Below are 22,048 nucleotides of genomic sequence, written 5' to 3' on the forward strand. Positions count from 1 at the left end.
TTTACATTTGATATTTTGAAAGTGTTGTAGGGATTTATAGCTGTCGCAGCGCCGCGCCCTGACGCCCGTTGTTGCTGCCGCCGTATTTATTGCTTTATCCAAGTGCTAAATTAATGAGTTTCATTATAATTGTCGTTCACTGGACCTATGTGTCATGTGTGGCCAGAGTTTAGGTACATTTCAATTGCATAGTTTAACTATATTGTTTTCATATATATTGTTTGCATTACAGCAGAGATTTTTCATTAAGTCCCGTACTCTTCAATAAAGAAGAGGCAGCTAAATTAATCATTCCAATCAATAAATAACTTGATATAATAGAAACACACTTAATTGCTTTCGGTTCTTAATGAATCTTAAACCATATCCTTGTAACCGTATCTCAGTCTGCGGGGTCTGAGTGACCGAGACGCAAATTGTGTGTACGATTTGATCAGTGATTTATTGGAACACGGCTCGGGTGTGATACCACTGGCCTATGAATAGGGGAATGTGTGGAGACGTTCTTGTAATTAAGCCAATTCTCTTATATCTACGTATTTATTACTTTTAAATTTGAATTGAATTCTTATATTATACGTAATTAATGCCGGATTTAAGTGAGATAAACGAACCGTTTGGAAATTTAAAGTACCTATATTCGTCATTACGTTCGTCATGATTCTTGATTTTGCGAAATTTTAGAAAAAAAACCGGTTTATAAAGTCCTGATAAGAATGGTATGAGAGCAGAAGTATCTATTCTATTCATGTAAGTAATCCGTGCACAGGCCACAATTGGCTGTATTCTACAATCGTCCTCTAAGAAAGTGTCCTCTTGGGGGCAATATTGGCCCGCGGCAAGGGTGGCCACTCCTTTATCAGTCATCCGATCCGATAGTGACCACGCGGGACGCGCAATTTTGCGTACAATCTATTATAAATTGCGATCTATTGGACCCCGTCTCTAATTAACCGTTAACGAGTCAGTTTTACTGCCGCAATTTAGGGTTATCGTAACTGAACTTTGAATTGACCAACACATGGCCAAGTTTAGAATTACGTGTCGCGTCATAAATTGTCGCAACCTCTAATTATTTCACCAAACTATGTGTTTTTGTTCGGTCATGATATACACGACTCCGAATGCAAATGAAGCGTTTCTCTTAGAGTTCAGGCGTTATTAAAATATAACTAAAACTCATCGGGCCGTGAAGAAGTAAATTCATGCAAATCGACTTATTTACGAAGAAAGCCGTTGACGTTAAAAACAGCTTTATAATAAAAAGAAAACGATTATTCTCTCCCTTCGAAGAGGTAGAGGTATTTTCCTCTTAATTTAATCAAAGCCTGGACTCGTGTATTTTTCTGAGTCATTTATTTTTAATTTTGCTCGATCTTCGAGGGCCGCGAACTTAGACGAACGCATTCATAAACGTGACCGTCTTGGTTTTAAAAAGAGTATTTAATGAAAAATAAATTGCAACAGAACTATAATGCATGTAAAACCAATAATGGTCCCAACATGAAATTGAAGTGATTAGATAAGAGGAGTCGTACGTCATCATTAGAGCACCTCCCCGTGAGATAGCAGTTAATTGGTCTTAACGAGCGTCAGGTCGGCTCGATGCTCCTTTTATGATGTGCCGAGATGAGGGTTAAGCTTCCAAGAAGTTGACTTCACTCTAGTTATTAAAGGATTGTTTTGATCATTTCATTTTTGCATTCTGTTCGGTGCTAAATGCGAAATTGCTAATTATATAATATAATTATAATAAACTATAAAACATTGTTTTAATATTTTTACAAGAAATTATTGCCGTATCTTACTATTCTGTGATTTTGATATGAGAATCTATAAATAACGCAACGGTTCATTATTAATCAGAGCCGTTGGTTAACACGTGGAAATTATGCCAGTTATCTACTTTACTTTCACTTAATTCGTAACAAGTTTATTTTTCATTATCGTTAATATAGTTTCCGTGGTGTAGCGGTTATCACATCTGCCTAACACGCAGAAGGCCCCCGGTTCGATCCCGGGCGGAAACATATTTATACTTTTTTATTATTTTAAATTTGAATTGTCAATTATAAAAATAATAACAAAAGATTACGGCAAAAAGTTCCACAATAAAATGTAATTTCTATTTACTTATCTACCTTCACATTTCCTTACACAATATATCAATCCATTTCAGGGAATTGGACGCTTCGAGTAAACTAGTAAATTAAAAGTATTCCCTGTACCCATTTCTTCCTCCATTCTTATTCCAATCTATCTCATACAAGTCATAGATTGAACAACAAACAACACAAGAAGGGTGCGGTTTGAAACACAGCGGCGTTAATTTTGCAAAGCAGATAAATGTTCGGGTGAGACGTTTCTAAAGTTATTATAATCAATGTCCCAGGACGGGGCCATTTCAGGTGGAGAGGCGCTATATATCAAAGTTTGCAACTTACCCGACTGCGAGGTGTGAGGGTATGAGTTATGTCCACCGCATACTCGTTGCGGCTTCTTTAAGGCATACGATCGACGCGATTCTGTTTTGCTTGCTTAATAAGGCCCATTTAGAGGAAATATTCCTGATCATTTTATGTGAGAAAATGGAAGTTAAAAAAGTAAACATTCGTTATTAAGAACGTGCACTGGTAAAAAAATAATTTAGCTATACTTTGAATGCATTACGCATCAATAATACTGTTATTATATTAGGGCACATTAATTAAATTTGTTTGTCATAGAGATCGCCTTATTCTATAACTTGGAGTTGAAATGTAGCGAGAACGCATTCATCGCGGGGCGGACCTGTCGCCGGTAATTGAGTTAGCTCGCTAAGAAACAACGGCTCGCTGGAGACACGGGTTTTGTTCCTTATACCTTCATTGGCGAATGTATCACACAGTTGTTGGCAGGGTGACACGTAAAGGTGACCGCATACACGGGCATCGCAACTGGCGCGTTAATTTATTACTAGGTATATACCAATGTCGCCCGAGAGACACGCGCTTATGTAGAATGTCGTTTAAGTCATGACTATTGTAAATTATTATCTAAATTTGATTTATTTAAAGAGTTCGTCCTAAAATAGAACGGTTGTGACGAAGGAGTATAAATAAGCCTTGTACACACAACATGTCATACAATAAATAGCATATATCTGGCAACAAGCACGTATAAAACCCATTGGTACTGACAATTAGTAAAAATTAGTCTGGAATAGAAATAGCATAGAGAACACATAAATATATATTAATACGAAAATCACTGAAGTTATATAAACGTTTGGAATTAATTAACCTAATTTATTTTCGTTGTCGTCTCGAACAGGTGATACGTCACTACGAGTACAATGCGATTTATTTTCTTTGCTTTAGTTTATAAGTAGGTACATTGCATAGCATTTATTTAAACGTTTCAATGAATAGACCGCTATGATTTAAATAGAAATCTTACTCGAAATATTTTTGCTAAGCGTGAAATAGTTATCGGAAAAGGTAAGTTGTTTTGATGCCCCCCGCGTGGCCGGAAGCCGTGACAAACGCTCGGACATGATAGTTATCAATACAGCTTATCCAGGATTACCTCCTGTTGTCATGCCGGTCCCTAAAAAACATGCGTGAGCTCGCATTTATGGGTCTTACGTATGTGGACGGCGAAGTGCTTACCTTGACAATCTCGTTTGTAACAATACAATTTAATTATTACAAAATAACACCGATATTAAATAAAACAAGGTACAACGTCAAATAAGGAGTGAAACGCAGACTTTTTCATTTATACCTGATAAGTTTTTGCGGCATATAATATTATGTCGTGAAAAACGACAGAAATGAATACTTAAATAGCTTTTCGTAATGTTCAATTCATGAATGAAACAGTACACAGTAATATATTCAATGCTACGAAAGGTCGTTTTTATGACATTGCATAAATCTTATATAAATTAGTTTCTTCACATAAAATAGTAAGTTAGGGCCTGCAGAGGGCTCGCAACAGTAAAGCGAGCTGTTAATGTGTCGCCGGTCAGTCGCGTTCTCGCGGGTTATAGGACAATAATTAATGATGAGATGGCCACTTTATCTCGTACACGATGAATATTATCTATCTAATCGAAGGCAGATTACTCTTGTTATCAATGTAAACATAACTCAGAAACATTACTTTAAAAAAGCAAAGTTATTAAAATAAGCAACAAAATCTCCAGCCACTTGCAAAATCACGATTTGGCAAGAACTTCAATTAGTAAGTTTATTTGATTGATTTTACTATGAATGACCGTTTCATATTCTAGAAGGGACTTTTAAATACTTTATTTGTGGTTGGAAAATTTATATAATTCTTAAGTAAATTTAAAAAGCAATTACTGAATTTTATTTCGGCATAAAACAAAAAAAATAAGAAAAATTAACTAAATATTCTGACCAATTTGTTTACCCGATAATGGTATAACTAGCTCCAAATACACGGGGTAATGTCAACAAACGTCGCTAGCTATTACCATCAAAGGTCATAAACAAACACCTTGGCCCGAGAAGTCGTTACAAGTCGCCGATTCGTTTTATGACGATATTAATAGCACCGTTTCCATAAATGGACCCATCATATCTCTGCCCAATTATTGATTGATGCGTGAACACGTTTTGCTTTATTCTCTCTTGCTAATAAACTACAAAAGCTGTGCACATTGGTTTTATTTATCATTTAAAACACCTTACAGTATTCGTAATTGTCTTAAAATCAATATTTTTATATACGTATACATGTTAATAACTTAGTAGGTAAAGTAATATTTGTATTCAAGCGATTTTTGCATAAAATAATATAATTGATTATATCACAACTTATAAAAGTACCTTAATAAAAATATTTAAGCCGAAAAATTTATTCCTAGTTGATATTATGAAACATTTAAAAATTATGAAGCACCCATAAACTTGCTAGATTCATTTAAATATTTGATAACGACAGGGGAAATATATCACGAAAATAAAACAGCATTTCAAAAGCTAAAAGCTAATAAAACGCGAATATTGCCAATAGATTCATACTCGTACGTGTCTACAAAGTGGCAATGAAGGAAGACATGTAAAATAATTATTGACAATAAAAGCCCGATAGCGCGGCATACGTCGTAAATGTCGCGTCGGCCCATGTACCGGAGGTATGTCTCTTTATGAATTACTGTGTGTATTGTGTCGCCTGCCTGTGATACGTAAGAATCATACAAACGATTTCCAAATGTCAGGTTTAGATAGCACGGGCCGCAGTTAAATTGCTGCAATCTATCTGTTAATCTCGTGAGTACAGCGTCCAGTACATAAATCTGTCCTCCGTGCTCGGCATTAACACCTGTAACCGCCTTGTTGCGATCACCATAAACCAATCACCCACTGCGATCAATCTGCCCGGTCGCTAATGACTAATTACCCTTGTACAATCTCAACCACAATGCACCGATACATTCCTGAGAGCTTGCTGAATAATAAGGGAATTTCGACCTTACCGCTTGTCCTTACGAAGTCTAGGTATTCTCATTAAATATTTGCTATGAATCGCTCCAAAGAATTTACAATCGTAATATATAGTGTTAGGGTATATTTCAGCTCGTTGTCGGTGCATCGGCGCGTAATGAGTTGAGTGCTATTCAGATGTCGTTATGTTTGTTCATCATCTTCTGCGGCTGCATTGTGTTTCTTTCTTTGCCATTTCATTGTGGCTTTTATAGATCTTTTCATATCTTCCTTTAATAATCAAATATTTTCATTTTGCTCCTGAAATTGTTCAGCAACAGTGTTCTTTATTGACGTTTTTTATTGTTGCTGTGAATTTATTCAATTAATTAAATTTTTATTTTATATTTGTTCTAATAAATGGCATATATCATTTAAGCAAATGAAATGTAGGCATATGCATTAAGTAATAGGCATATGGTTGATTTTATGGTTAATTCATCCAAATAACGACCCTACGGTTTTATGAACACTCGTTAGAATCTTAATATTCAATTAGCCGTAATTGAGATGAGGAGTGATAGACAGATTAACAGTGCTACATAATTCATGGTAATGTCGCCAGAATGGACGATAACTTTTTTAGAGCGAATTCAACTTTATGTGGGGGAACTGAATTAGATTGCTTCGGGCGATGTTTTATTTTCACCAGGGATTGCTAATACGACGCTTACATAGACGTATTCTGGCCTTTTTTATACACCACTACGCTTTTTTTCCACTCAAAGAACAATATAGTTTAATATTTTTAAGAAGATACCTCAATAAAGCGTAGCTTAAATCGGTTTATTCGTTAAACAACTATGAAGAAAATAAAACAGTTGCTGTAAATTCTCTTAATAAGAAGTTCCGAGAGATACAATACACATACATACATAGCAATAATACATAGCAATATACGCACGTAGGTACATTTATTGCATGTGTAATATTGATTATGTGAGAGCCGCGGTTATCTTGAAACTTGGGTAAAGCCAAACTAGGCGTTGCTAACTCGATCATATCGCAATCTATACGACAACTCCTCCGCTAACTCACTTTGCGGACGAAACCTGCCTAATGACGTTATTCCATGATCTTACGTCTATTGGATGAGGTGTAAGGCGAACCCCTCGAGACGTTAAGCTCGTAGACAAGAACGTCGTGTGCACTACCAAATTAATCAAATTAAATATAATAATTCTTTTTTTCATGACAATATAACCTATTACATAACAGCAGTAAACATAACTTTCTAACTAACTGTATCCGAGGAATATAAGTAATAAAAGTCAAACAATATTTTTTATTAATTTTCTAATTCATCGTCGAGATAAGTCCATTAAGTAAGAGATCACGTAGAAATTTGTATACTCTAGATACTTTTATTGCGGCCTTTAAGGTGGATGAATATAAAGTGGATTTATAAGGATTATGCGGAGATGGTCTTCAGAGGGTGCTGGTGAGGTGGAGGAGGAGAATGGAGAATGACACAATAGCGCACGGCTTATATAGTGGTTAAAGAAAATGTCTCTTATTATATTAAATATATGTTGCATTTAGTTTTCCTAGAATACAGGACAATAGAAGATTTTTAAACATTCATAAGAGCCCTTGCAATTTTTTTCAGTTTCCCTAATTAAGTTTCATGTTACTTTTTATGCATATCAAAATCAATATTTTAAATAATAATTGATATTATTATAGTGATTAGCAGAGGCACTTTTCGTTACTGAGGCCGTAGAGTAGACTGTGGCAGCCTTAATCCCTGCGAACGTGGCGTGCTGGAATTGAATTGGTTCTTGTATGTAAATTGTCGCGTGTTAGTAAATAAATATACGGATCCCTGATTTAAAAGTGCCATTCGGACGGATATACGCGGTACCTTTAAAAAATTGCTTTCTCTACGTCACAAGTGTGAGGAAGACACTCCCAACTCCGAGAATTATAGGATTTTGCTTATCTTTATGTGAGGTTTATTTTGGCCAATTCCATTGTAATCGACCTCCGGTAGGATTATTTTTTGGTGATATATTGTAAGGAGACATACAATGCCTATTAAAATGGAGCCGCTCAATTTTAATCAAAAGTTAGCTGCAATTGGCCGTTGTCTTGAGGGGCTCGGCCGGCGCATGCCAGGCGGTATAACTCGCCAAGACCATATTAAATCTTTAAACGTATTCTATGTCAAGGATTCTTTTCGTGCACAATTAAGATCGTTTGGGGTGCTCGCACATTACTCTACAGTCTCAGACCTTCGCGAATATAGACAACATGCCCGCGTCTTTAAAACTGAATTAGATTATTTTAGTAAATTGATTGTAAATAATAAATTATACAAAAGTAATTTGGCTTACTCAAATATAGCTGTGTAACTTAGATATTTTTCATCAGCAAAAGATAGTGAATCTGTAGTAGCAGAATAATGTGGCAGCACCACACGCGGAGAGTATGTTGGCGCAAGGCGGATCACCTCAGTGTAATGGTGACTCTTGGCAGCCGAAACAAACGGATCGACGATGAAAAGGTTTTATGGTGCTTAAAGTTTCAACTGCTCTTGTTTTTATAATGTTCAGACGTAATCACTGTTTCTTGTTTGCTTATTACTAGTTTAAAGGGGTCTTGTTAACGGCCCGTTTCTAGCCAATTTTTGAATGGTGTATCCAAATGAGTTCTTAACTAAAGTTAAGAACTAAATTTTTATCTTATTAATGCTGCGTATTTGAGGTATTTAATAATGTGAACAATTCAGTAATGTATAAAGTTGTAACAAATAGAGCCGTCGAAAGGAAGGCTCAGTAAATATCTGCGTAACATTACATCGAGCCCTCGGGACGGTAAATACCTTGACAAAAGTTAATATTAAGAAGCCCTGTTGGGCCAAGAGCCTAACCTAACCTATGTTCTGTAGACAGATATCATATTTATATTGATCTTTTGCTAGGAACCATAATGATATATATAAATACTATAGTTATTTTGTACTGTTTTTAATTTTAGACTGCTATCTAAAAATAATAAACGTGCACTTTCACAGACAAAAAAATATTTATGAGACACATTCATTTTCATTAGATATATATGTTACTTCTTTTCATTCGATAAGAAAACCATGGACTATTTTAATTGTTTGTCTACTATGCATTTGTTTTGATCTGCTTTGCTCGTGGCCACATCCTCAAGAGGCTGAATGCGAATAGTTCGCGAAGGTCCAACTGTTTAATTGCTCAACCTACAGCTGTTTACGCCAACTTGCACCGTTACAAGAGCACACATTCTTAACTATTCAATTGTACCTTTATAGCGGAGTTCTCCCAGAATCTACTAACAAACTTCTTAAGTCAAACGATTTTTCAACTCTTAAGTAGTATCTATATCTAAAGCCACTATGTATGTTTGCGTATGCATATGAGGTGTATGGATAAAAGGAATTAATTCATTTAAAACTTTTACCTATGAAGTTGAAGAGTTTGATTAAACGCGACTATAAACAACACTATATTTGTGTTGAAGAATTCATAATACATTTTAATATAAATTTATTGTTTTCTCTGAATCTTAAACACTTAGTGATGACTTATAGTTTGTACATAAGATGAAGCAAAATGTCAGAATGAAGTTGACACAGCGCTAGGTCTCGAGGTAAACTTTAATGAGATGTTTAGCGAACTTTCGCGACATCCGCGTGCTTTTGACTACCTTCCTTGATATATTTTACATTTAACCTTAATACTCTGATACATTGAAGAGTTACAAAATGACATCAACTAAGCTACCGTGTCCGACAATCCGACTGAAAAAAACGAAAATTTTCATCAATACTCAATGGACAAACAAAAAAGTTAAAGTTGTTTACTCAGTAAACAACTTTAACTTTTTTGTTTGACTTCGTAATTTTAGTGACACGAGTGACTGACAGGGTGACTCGCAATTCGCGACAATAAACACGTCACGGAGGCCATTAATCAATGACGCACCTTCGGGCTCATGTTCACCATCATTCAGAAACTGCCGTTTAATCTAAACTGTACACCGCTTAAATTCAACAGCGAGTTATTTAAAAAATAAACTTATTGGTGTTATTCTGGTGTGCTAATCTCTTATGTGACATAAATGAATAGACGGTATACTTTGATGTGATTCAAATTATAACCCCAAACAAGTGCTTGATTGGAACTCAGAAGGAAAGTGAAAACGTAGTAGTCCCAAACAAAACTGGCGACGTAAAGTTACCGATAAAGAGATTTGGAATAAAGTAAAATGCGAAGCTCAAGACCAAACATGATGAAGGCTTACTGTGTATGCACTTTTAATGGAACCAGGGAACATGGACATAAAGTTTAGAGAGTTATATTATGTCTATACGTGAGTTTAAGTTTGAAAAAAACTGTTTTTTACTGATCTCTTGTTATATCTAAACGTCGTGTTAAGAAGAATTCTGAAGGTTGACCTAACCGACCGAGTGCGCAGCCATTCACATCAGGCCGAAACAATACGCTACCTTGACATGACACAAGGTAGGGGGTGGTTCGGGGAGAAGAGGGGTGATAATTAATTATCGTCAGAGTGGCAGGTGCACAATGACTTGAGAATGCCGCTGACGAAGCTAGTTTTTTATCCGGATAAAATTATTTTTAGCTTATTCGCTAATTGCATAGAGTTTAACGTTTATCGATGAATTATATTATAGCATTCACTGAAGTAAGAAGCGAAGAGAATAAATATTTTTGATGGATAATTTTTTTTGTACAAACTAAATCAACATTACAGTACCTACAAATTATTTCGTGGCTAAAATTAAGCTGGATATTGTCACTAAATTGGCAAATACCGCTGAATTAAAACAAGCACATAAAATTGGCGTTTGATTGATTTCATGAACGCAGTAAATACTGGCCAGTCAGTCATTGTTTCGTAAATGGAAAATAATTAAAATTGTCACCTGGAACATACGGATATTCGTAATGATCTCTATGTAATTGCAATAGGATCGTTTTCTCTGTGATATATTAGTAAATCCTGAAACAGACATGACCTACCCAATTTAGTATTTTGAGTTTTATCATTAAGTGGCAGAGTCTATTTTTAATTGCGTGCGGGCGTATAGGATAATGAGTGGACGAAGGCAGCAGTGCGGAAGGCTCGACAAGCGATTCCGTGCACATGGCGACTTCCCGTCCGATTACGTGGTTTCGACGTGTGTTAAGTGATAACTGGATTTAACCGGATTTATTTAATACCTGCCTCTTTGAATGTAGTTTTCAGGCTGGCGTTTTGTAGCTTACGCTTCGTTTGAAATTATGGCAGAACGGTTTTAATGTTTCGAATGTTCGATTGAAAACGAATAAAAAAACTGTTGACAATTAACATATGTGTATTCTAGTAATAAAAGTAGTGCGTAGTTCCCAGCATGACGCGGCTGCATTTCGGAAGGAAGTAAACATTAGTCAAAGCGCGTGTCTCTGAGTCACGTGTCCCAATACTATTTTATGCTATAAATATCAATGAATGTTTTTCCTACCTCCCTTTATTATAATATAGCTAGTTGCCAGGTGCTTTGTTCATTCAACTTCCTCGCGTTTCATAGTATGTGGGTATACATTCATTATTAGCAAATGTATGTTCCTAGGTGTTAACAACAAATTGCGAATGATATAATTGACAACTCGTTACTTCCGCATACAGTTCGCTTGTCACCGCCTATGATTCTGTCATTCTGTTCCAATTATAACATCATCATATTATTAACTATTAAATATACATTGTATTAGAAAATCAGTAGGTATTGCTCTTAACAAAGAATAAATTTTAAATTCTTACAAAACAACTTTTGGACAGCATTCTTAATTATCCTAGTGTTAAACTCATTTTCTATATATTTATCCATTACATGTCATAAAAACTCAAACCAATTTATAATATACAAATAACTGTATGATATCTCTGAAGGTGGAATCTTATTTGGTCGTTTCTCGTTCCACAAACGGCAGACATGTAATCATTTCATTTACTATCCAGACGGTTAAATTAATCACGTTTGTTTTAATAATTGCCTGAGAATGCGAAATAATGAACGTAATGTCCAGCTTAGCTGTAATTTTTTATTGGCCTCACTATTAAGATAACAAAAACAAATGCTAGACTTTAGATATACCTAAAGACGTTTTCAAAATACCAATCGGTATTGTCAGACTCATCTACTCCCGAAAGTTCTCCATTAGGACAACTAAGAGGTACTTTGTTCGATTATGACGTGAGCAGTGAGTGTAAAAATCACTTTCCCCTGCGGACGCTGCAGTGACATCATCTCCCCTATCCCAAAATGGCCCTCGACGTTTATAATAATAGGGAATGCAATTTATTAAGTTTTTATGAAAGCCCTAGAAATATTATTTGGATTATTTCCTATGAAATAAAATAGAGATGGCAAAAGCTACTTATTTTGATAAAATGTATCAAGTGAGATAAGTCGGCCAACAATAATAACTAAGGAGAATTATGCTGCAATAAAAAACGTTTGCCCGCTTAATTCTTGATAACGAACAAAAACATGGACTATTAACCGCATTTGGCAAGACGCTACATTAGAAGGGACCACGCATGTTTGGCCATGGATTCCGTCATTATTAATAAGGCATTGTATCAACCAATGAGATTACAAAAATATTATTCAATTTACTGAATAACAACAAGACGCTTCAAAACGCGCCTTACTTTTACATCAAAGGAAACTTGACATTCATGATGTAAGATTGGAGATCAGAATAGCACCGAAACATAATATAATCAAACTATTTACAAGCGTTTTTGGCTCAAACTACCGAACCCAAATTAGGCGCCGACATATTTTAATCAGGATTAGCATATCATTCCAAAAATATTTATCACCTATTTGTATGATATTCTTCAGTCTCTGTGACGTGACCAGTTTACAAGTTACATTATTTGTCTTATTGAAACACTACATAATATATAGACGCTATAAAAGGAACAACGAGTTTTTTTCTTACATATCACTGTGAAATAATTTTAAATTTAACAATTGGTACCTTTTATAATAATAAACAGCACGTAGTCAAAGAGGAGGCAACTAGGCTTAAACAACAACATCCCGGACATGCCGAGTTGTCCGTTTGTCCGAAACAGTTATATCCGGTCAGGCTGAAACTCTGCTCTTGACACGATTCAAAGTGCACCACACCATATAACATATCGTACAACTAGCTCAGGCTATGCTTATATGTACAAGTAATGCGTACAACAAAGAGAGAACTAATATCGACGAACATAACTTATACATAAACGTATCAAGACAGAAATGTTATCTAATTGTCTATATGAAAATATTAGTTCTATGTGAATAAATTCATTCCTTTACGTCGGGCACAGAGTACATAGGTATTTTCGCTTCACCTCGCAATCAAAACCCATGATTCCTGTTATTCCTCGGCAGAAACATCTATATGCAAATGGTGACAAACAGCCGCCTACGTTTACAAACGCACAATATATTTTTATGGTTCAGGAAAAGCCGAATCTTTGCCGCGATATGGCTTTAATATTTTATAGGAAATATGACTTTATTGCCGAGGGCTTAGGCCTCGCCGCGTGAAAGACAAGGTTGTGGGTGCACCGCCGTCAAGATATTGTTTCACGTGCTTTATGAGGTGGGTCCGGATTTCACGGGATCTTGTCGACTCGTTTTGAGTGTTTTCCGCGAGGGGGCTTCGATTGCTTGTAATTCATGCCCGCTGGGAATGTAATACGAATACTGTTCATCGCTTTTTCATTTCATTATGTTTTATCACACATTTAAATATTTTGTGAAATAATAAACATTCTGATTGCTGATATAGATATGAGATAATGATAAAAGTTAAAAAAGTAAGTAATTAAATATTTAAGTTGACACTTAGTAGATAGTACCGGTGAGCCCAAAGCTGATGCTGTCCTCGCTCAACGAATAAGCATCGCAAACAGCGAGGAAATGTGGCCAGCATTAAAGGTACATTGCCACAGAGACCTAACTTTAAAATTTGTAAAAAAAATATTATTATAATTACTATTTTATGTTAAGGTTAAGAATATTGTAAATACTATATATTTTTTATTATTATTTATTTTCAATTTATTATTATTTTTAGTAATAACACGTTCCATGTTAATATCATATAACTAAAATGAAAACAGAATATTCAGAAAAATAATAAATTTAACAGTAAGAACACCATTTACAAGTGTATGTTAAGTAAGAGTGATGTCAGTCTGTTTATATTGACAACATTGTCCAGCGCAGGGCGGGCGGCGGCGTAGGGCGGCGCCCAACGAGACTTGCTCATATTTCTTATTTGAAAAAATACGCCAAAGCATTTCAAACTACTTGGAATCAAAAGTTTTTAAGAATAAATTATTACTAATATTAATAATTCTTGCGAAAAACTGTTTCTTTCCGTCTTAAATATAAACCTGCCAGAATTATTTAATGTTTTTATATAAACTATAAAGTAGTATTCCATTTACTTATAACTATTTTCCTCTAAGTAGAATCGCACGGGTGCAATAGGCTGCAGTGATTTTGACGAATAAATGTCATACAACTATATACTAAGTACTACAGTAGTTTATACTCTTATTTTAGTTTAATCCTAACTTATTTTAAACGAAACTGTAAACTAGATTTAAAACCCTTTTACCTAAATAACTAAAACTTTGAGAAACCTCGCCCAAAATCCTTCGTCCATCGCAAATTTCCCTAGCAAGACATAACGCAAAATAAACAAAGTGTTATTGTAGCTTATTTTCATAAGTTAATAGTGGCCAAAACCCCCTCGGTCCCAGAGTCCAGACATTACGAGTCTTTTTATTACATTACATGTAAATAGAGTAACTGATTGTCTGTTCTCGTGTTAAGATTTATCTTTATAAAGCAATGTATTACTTTAGTGACACTCTAGTTGTGGATGATGCCTGCTAATGATTTCCTTAGCATTAATATTTTGTCATCTGGGAGCAGTTCTAGTCTGGTAACGATCAGGAACATTTATCTGGAGTCGTCCATTAAAAGGATTATAGCTAAGGGCAGCATCTCGGATGTTTCATTACTCGCGTGTTTCGCGTATCTCGGGCAGCAGCCAACTATAATGTAATATAGAGATGGAGTGGAGCCATGCGCATCACGTATGAATACAAACGGCGAATTAGTATCGCTCAACAATATTACGCGTAGCAATAAGCATATTCGAAGTTCACTCATTTCATATTCTAAACTTATAGATTACTAGTCGATGCCCACGACTTCGTTTACATAGAATAAAGTTTATTTTAAGGTAAAAAAATATCTAATTGCTTTTCCATTTATGATATTATAAACTACCTTTAACTCAGCGCCATCTGTTAGAATTGTATCAAATAATAAACAAATGTTAATGTTATCGTAATTTTAGTAAGGATGCCTATTTTTTTTTGAAAATGAAATATAGCCTATGTCACTCAGGAATGATGTAGCTTTCCAACAGTGAAAGAATTTTTCAAATCTGCCAAGTAGTTTCGGAGCCTATTCAATTCATACAAACAAACAAAAAATCAAACCTTTCCTCTTTATAATATTAGTATAGATTGTTCGGGATAATACTTTAAAATACTTACTATCTTAGAAAAAACCAGTGGCGCTACATCTTTTAAACTCCTGTGCCTGGGGCCCAGTATTTTTAACTTATATCTATATCTGTTTCATGATTTCTTTTTTTCTTTTTTCTAATATCAGTGATTATAAGAAAAGTTAACAGGATTTTGTGCGTAAACCGGTTTGCTCACGATGTCTGCATTTACCGTATAAGCGAGTGTGAAATTACAGAAGTTAATTGTTTTTAAGCCCAGTAGTCAGATTCGCACGCTGAAACCGCTGCTCCATCTTATAAAGTATAGATATTTAGCCTTCCCTAGTATGATCTAGATATCATGAACCGATCTCGATATAGACCCGGCTCGATATTATAATATTAAGCAATCCTTTGTCATTGCTCCATTCTCTGAGGCACCACCTCGGGGATGTCTTGCACGTGGAGGTGAAATGTGCTATTCTCGATAGTTAACAAGATCGCTATGTTTAAGTTTTCTTCCATTAATGAATATTTTCCTGAATTTCTTTATTAATAAATAACTACTCACATTGATATGAAACGTAGTTTAAATCAATTATTAAAGAGATCAAATATTTACATTAACATTTAATCAATTATTTAGACTAACCTGGTTATACTTTAATATTATTGAAAAAAGTATTCTAATGTTAAAAGTACTTCAAATAGTTAAATAGAATTCATTCTGAGGAAAAATAAATTTACAGGTATGTTTGTATTCAGACTTCTTCTCGTGGATATTTTTATTTCTGATTAACAACTTCACTTGAAAAACACAACTTTAGTGAGTCAACTCTCATAATAATAGACCTGACTTAGAAATATTTATGGAATAAGCCCCCGAGTGAATGTTACAAGGGCAGAACCCTTTCACTGCACATTCAATTAAGTGAGCGACGCGAGATGGGAAAAATCACACCGTTCCCGATATAATAGTTCTGTGGCTTCTCATGAAATCAATCAGTCATACGAGGGAATTATTTATTACTCACGGAACATTTCACGATTATTACTTCTACTATTATTTGTTATCGATTTGAGCGTACATGCAGGTAGGTTGTTGAATGTTAAATAGGTAAATGAAATTAATAATAATGTCAATAAAAACATTGACGTTATGAATTTGGTACTTGTACATTGCTTTAAATATATTCTATGTTATGAGCTAAAACTACGAATGAACTTTTTAATACGTTCAGATTTTAATATGGCCGAGCCTCTCTTCGATGCTTCATATTAACCGTAATAATAGCTACCTCTTATGTCAATATACTTCTATTAATCTGAACAAGACAATGAATCGACCGTTCGCAGGATTTTGAACCTTTGTTACGTAAGACATATCGGTGATTATAACTTGTATGGGACAGGCTAGTCTGGAGGGGTTCATAATAATTTGAATGTATTGTTTGAAGTGCAAACACTCTGGATACATCGTTTGGCCCCTCAGGTGAAACTAATAACTTTACCCGCACACTACATATGCCTCGCGGCTTTCTCCCTCAGATGAAGCAGCTAATTAAAATCTTTATCTTTTAAGTCTCAATTTTATAAACACCTACCCCTTGTCTCCTTGACGAGCTTGATATACACACAAGTAGGTTTGTTTCTGTATGATACATATGCACATACGAGTCTTAGATGAGCTGGTTTTTCCGCGTTGTTTCCTCCACCATATGGCTAAGTATTAATTGCCCACGTAGTAAAATGGAGGCCGGATTTTGAACGCCCTAAGGCTGTTGCTTAACTAGCTAACAGATCATCATCACCTCAAATAACAAAACGGTGCAAATGTATTTTAAGATTTGTAATTGAAACATAGATGAACCAAAACGACAATCAAAAGTCTACTAAGTGTAACAGGAAATCCTTTTAACCCTTTAAAAGCGGATCACGTACGAGCTTAACCCAAAATTACCTATACAACGACGTGTGCAAACAATTTTGAGGATGGCAAGTTATTAAAACATCGACATGATGTTAATTACTTAAGCCGGGCTCACTGTTTACGGCCAACACGGGGGCAGATTAATAAATTTTGAATTGTTTGAGTTTGAGGTAAATTATTATGGATTAACATTAATTTGTGCGCATTTTTCGTATCATTTTCACTTTATATAAAATTCATTTTCCCTTCTAAGTGAACAAAGTAACGTGCAATATGTCGAAGAACTCACGTGCAGGGTTAAATATCGGAACACCTGGAGCGATCTCTTTGTTAACACACGGGATAAAGTTACCACTAGCTGCATCATACGGGTTAACTTGAATTACTATTGTTTAACATCTTGTTATTTTACGGGTAACCATTGTTCGATGTAAGCTTCTGACGTGTTACATAATTAGACATTATTTTGCTCTATATTGTTGTACATAGTACAACTAAAAAAAACTCAGTGGGGCTTCATCGTCTTAAGGTCTCTGTCCTTAGAGTTCTGTATCAATTTCTTGATTATTGTTCAATTTTAATAGGCAAGTAGGCTATCTACCTCATTTACCAGACACGCCGACTTTTTAGGCAATCCGGTTTCCTCACGATGTTTTCATTTAAAATACTAGCGAATATTTGGATTGCATGAAAGCTATATTTAACCAAGTCGGTAGGTCAGTTAGTGTAATTCGCATTTATTGTTATCATACATCGCTAAGCCCGCACAACGCCTGGTTACACCCGTTTCTACGAACCCGCATTGACTTGCGGTCGGCAATTGAACCCAATCAGCGCACACGCAGACCAATAACATGCTGCCGTTTCATAGTCTTATCCCGATAGGTATATTGTTTGTTGAACACACAATTTAAATTTTGGTACAGGGCTCAAAAGGAGATCAGATCAGCCTGGTAAGAACGAATACACAGTACTTGTAGTAGCAGAGTATTCCATTCTTATACTGTTATACTGTACTGTTTCTCACTCATAAAGATTTTAGTGTATTAATAAAATAAAGAAATGAATGTTTTCGATTGATCGCGTAAAATTTATTCTCAAATAAGTTAATATTGGCTATATTGTGAATGCCTGTAGCCAATTGAACAGAGGTGATCGTCCGACATCCACCAGGTGGCCGTTGACTCAGCCGTCAGTCAATTTACTTGTTAATAAATATCATATGAGAACATAGAACTCGTGGAGTAGTGCCTTGGTTTAATACCTTGCCTGTAAATGTTGTGTTCCAAATCGAATAGCTCAAATCATGTAGATGAGATTGCTTTAAGAAAACATCTATAACGAACATTTTATTCAAAAGTATACCTGATCGTTATAGCTATCGCTTTTGGAAATTGTTTTGAAACGGCGCAGTGCTGGGGATATGTTGCTAGATGCTTTTTGTTGAACTGGTATGGTTTCATTTCAAATGAAATGAGATGAGATGGCAATTAGACGTAATTTTATTTTGGCCCCATGTAACAAGTTGCTACTGTATGTACCTATTTCCTAACAAATCATAAAAATATATTAATATCATCTCCACCGTCATCTCTGTGCTGTGTGACCCACATGATCAGCAATTGAGTAGTTTAGGAGATAAAGCCAGGTATGGCTCCAATTGACGTAATTACCATTAATTTGTGTTCCTTGAACATGACGTTATTCTTGATAAACACATTACAACCAAATGATTTATAAATAATAAACAATATTTTTAAAGCTTAAGTAGCTGCTCATTAAATCATAATTAGTGTATAAATAAAAACAAGGCACAATTCAACCCATTTCAAATTAAATATTGTAGAAAATTATGCTCCACAAGAACGGTTCGGTGGACGTTGATACATAATTTAATATCAAAGTAATAAGCCCTGAGTGCATAACGCATTACCATATATTCTTAACATAAAAGGCATACAATTATCAGTTGTATGGATAAGGAGGAAATTCGTTTGGGAACTATAAGAGAGGTTATAGTGATACTTTTAATACTTCGCCTTCAAAAAAGTGCACAATACGCACACAAAATATAAAACGCTAAAAAATATAAAATTGAAGACGTAACTAATAATTAATATAGTAATTGAAAAAAAGGTTATCACAATAAAAACACGTTTTTCATAATCCGACCGAAAATTAAAAGCAAAATTTATAAACTGGAAAATTGTATTTCAAAAGTTAATTGAAGTTTTATGAAATTCATATTTACAAATGAAGTTAGTGCGAACTACAGTACCAAATGTTATCCGAGATCAAACGGGCGAAATGCGGGCCACGGGTCAGGCACGGTGGACACCTTTACAAAGAGGTTTTATTTAATTTTCCCGCGTTTTACTCGTGTCGGACCTTTGTTCATAATGAGGTTATCTCGTTTAACTCAAGTCTAACTATCAACTACTAAAAGCTACATCAAAAAGGAAATGGTTTTGCTAATGCTTTTTCATTCTCAGTTTGTGTAGTCCGCACAATACATACAATTATGTAATATGTTGGAAAGACGGGGTAGCAAGTGTCACATGTAACGTTGGAAAGCGACAGCAAACAGTAATTAAGTTAAAAAATCGTTATCCACAACAAGGGCCGTGATTCAATTACTTTTCAATTCTATAAAATGGATATGTATCCTTAGTATTAATCAGTGTAGGGTAACAAGATTTCCGACACGTAATGAGACAGCCCCAGCGGGACACTGCCCACTTTATTGGATTGTCGCCCTAACCTGGGCCGTCGCCATCAAACGAAAGAGTTATTTAGTGCATACTATGTCGTGTCGTGGGATTCTTATTAATTTTATTCAATTACTTTTTTGGTTAAAAAGTATATGTAATATATAATTAAGTTCTGGCAACTGCTACTTCATCTCATAAAAACATTATTATTAAAACAAATTGTAATATAGGTACAATTGAAGCCCAATGTACCGCATAAAGTCACGATAAATCTGACAGAACTATTGTCAGTCAAACGCGTGACGTCGACGCGCAGTAGGGCGACAACAAAGCGGCCAGTCCGGCCGTTACACTAACAAAAACTTACCCTCACCTTGCCTCACCCCCGCTTCTATAACTCATTTCACAATGATTTTTAGTCCGTGCGACATATTCGTGTGATTTATTGCACTCGCAAACAATGTGAGCCGGTACGCTTACGAAACCCTCACGGGCGTTACTCTCGGCTTTTTGTTTCGGCCAGTAATTATTGCTGACGCATATGGCACGTTAGTTTCGTTACGGTGTTTCGAATGGAACGGGTTTTGTCGTGTCATGGACGTTGACCCATTATTTGCTGATGAGTATTGTTTGTTCTAACTGGGGCATTTACCTAGTTAGCTTAAAACATCTCCCATAATATATTTTTATATATACAAACACAGAAACACGTAGCGAAATCCTGGCTTCAACGAACAGAAATTTTCGGCCCAGTGAGGTTACTCCGTGAAGCCTGCCTGCCTGTGAAGGCAAGTACCCAGGAAACTTTTGAGCTAAGAGGAGCGTCTAAGTGCGGTATTTGAGTCCACGTGCACAGAAAATGTCAAGTTAAAACTGATTAATTTTTTTGAGTTTATGGCCATTGCATCACCTTCATAGTATTAACCTTTTAAGTAAAAAAAGACCTATTTGGTTAGCAAAAACTTTATTAATACTTTCTCTGAAAAAAAAAAAGTGACACGTTTTTACAATAATAGATAACTCAATGTTATCTAAGGATAATAAAAGGGCATCTGAATACTCGCCATTACTTTCGCGACATTGACTGCTCAGCAGGCTCGCCAATAAAAACACGTCGGGACCTCCTGCGAGGATGTTTATTTTGTCACACGGCTCCGCTCGTACGGCACCCTTTGCCAAGGTATTATAATTAAGCTCATTTGTTATTTCTGCTCACAGACGGTTGCGGCGCGCAGGCGCGATAAGCCCTCCTGTATAGGTGCGTCATTAAACCGGGTTTTTTGATGCGCACGCGACTCTCGCCCGCATTATCTTTTTATCGCTGCAACCCCAGCGGGGATTAGGAATTGCAGAGGTAAATAACATTCGACCTGAGTTTTGTTATGTCAATAAATTTCAAACATATGCAAATGAAATGCAAAAACCAATGTACTCAAATGGTAAGATATACATGGCTGAAGCTAAAACAAATTACGTTATCAAACACTTTCGCTACACTATATATGCACTATAAAAAAATATATAATATGTATGTCTATAAAATAATAAAACATGTAGGTATGTATAAAAAAACCGTAGCTAAGCCTTAAATATTAACATGATTGATCTAGACCACAGGTTTCGTACCTCTGTCTAGGTGCACAATGAGACTTGCGCGTGTCACTCGTGCGTCGTCGAACAAATATTGCATTACCCCTCCCCCCCAAACCCCTGCACACGTGACACGTGACGTCACGAGCCATTGTTGTCCCCCACACACGGTCACCCCAAGCGATAATCTCAATGAAATCGTGCAATAAGTAGCATTGATTTTTCTTCAAAGCTTTTTAATTTGAACGCAACCGTTAGCGAACTTTGTGACCCACTCACAAAGAGTACCGATGTCTGCATTTTTGTATTTCACTTGTAACTAGTAAATTGATTTTTACGGGCTTAATGAAAATATAAATAACTTAAAGTGTCAATTTAGAGATTTTGGGTTATAGTCCGTATTATCCAATTTTCGTCGGATCAAAAATCACCCAAAACTACAATTGTAAACAGATTTTTTCTATAATTTCTTCAGAATGTCTTTTAAGCGTCAATTCGATAAAACTAGTTTTAGGTGAATTTTGATCGAATTATCAATCATACTTTGCTCTATTCTGTGCTTGAAGTTAGCATTACGTTACGTTACACGCTGCGTGATTAATCAGATTAATAAATAATTACTGATCCATAAAAATAATATTATTTCAAAACATTTAATTTAAAAAAACCTAATTTAATAACACTTGCTTTACGTTTACATAAAATTGTATGGGGTTTAAAGTTTAAACCGAGTAAAGGTATTTTCGT

General features: G+C 35.4%; 1 non-coding gene across 1 annotated transcript; it reads left to right on the forward strand.

Annotated features, from left to right (window-relative positions):
- The first annotated feature begins 1,957 nt into the window (after positions 1–1,957).
- Positions 1,958–2,030, forward strand: Trnav-aac. Its single transcript has one exon. It is a non-coding gene; the product is annotated as a tRNA-Val (tRNA).
- The last annotated feature ends 20,018 nt before the right edge of the window (positions 2,031–22,048 follow it).

The sequence above is a fragment of the Pieris rapae genome, chromosome 2 (genome assembly GCF_905147795.1).
Source record: "Pieris rapae chromosome 2, ilPieRapa1.1, whole genome shotgun sequence".
NCBI lineage: Eukaryota > Metazoa > Arthropoda > Insecta > Lepidoptera > Pieridae > Pieris > Pieris rapae.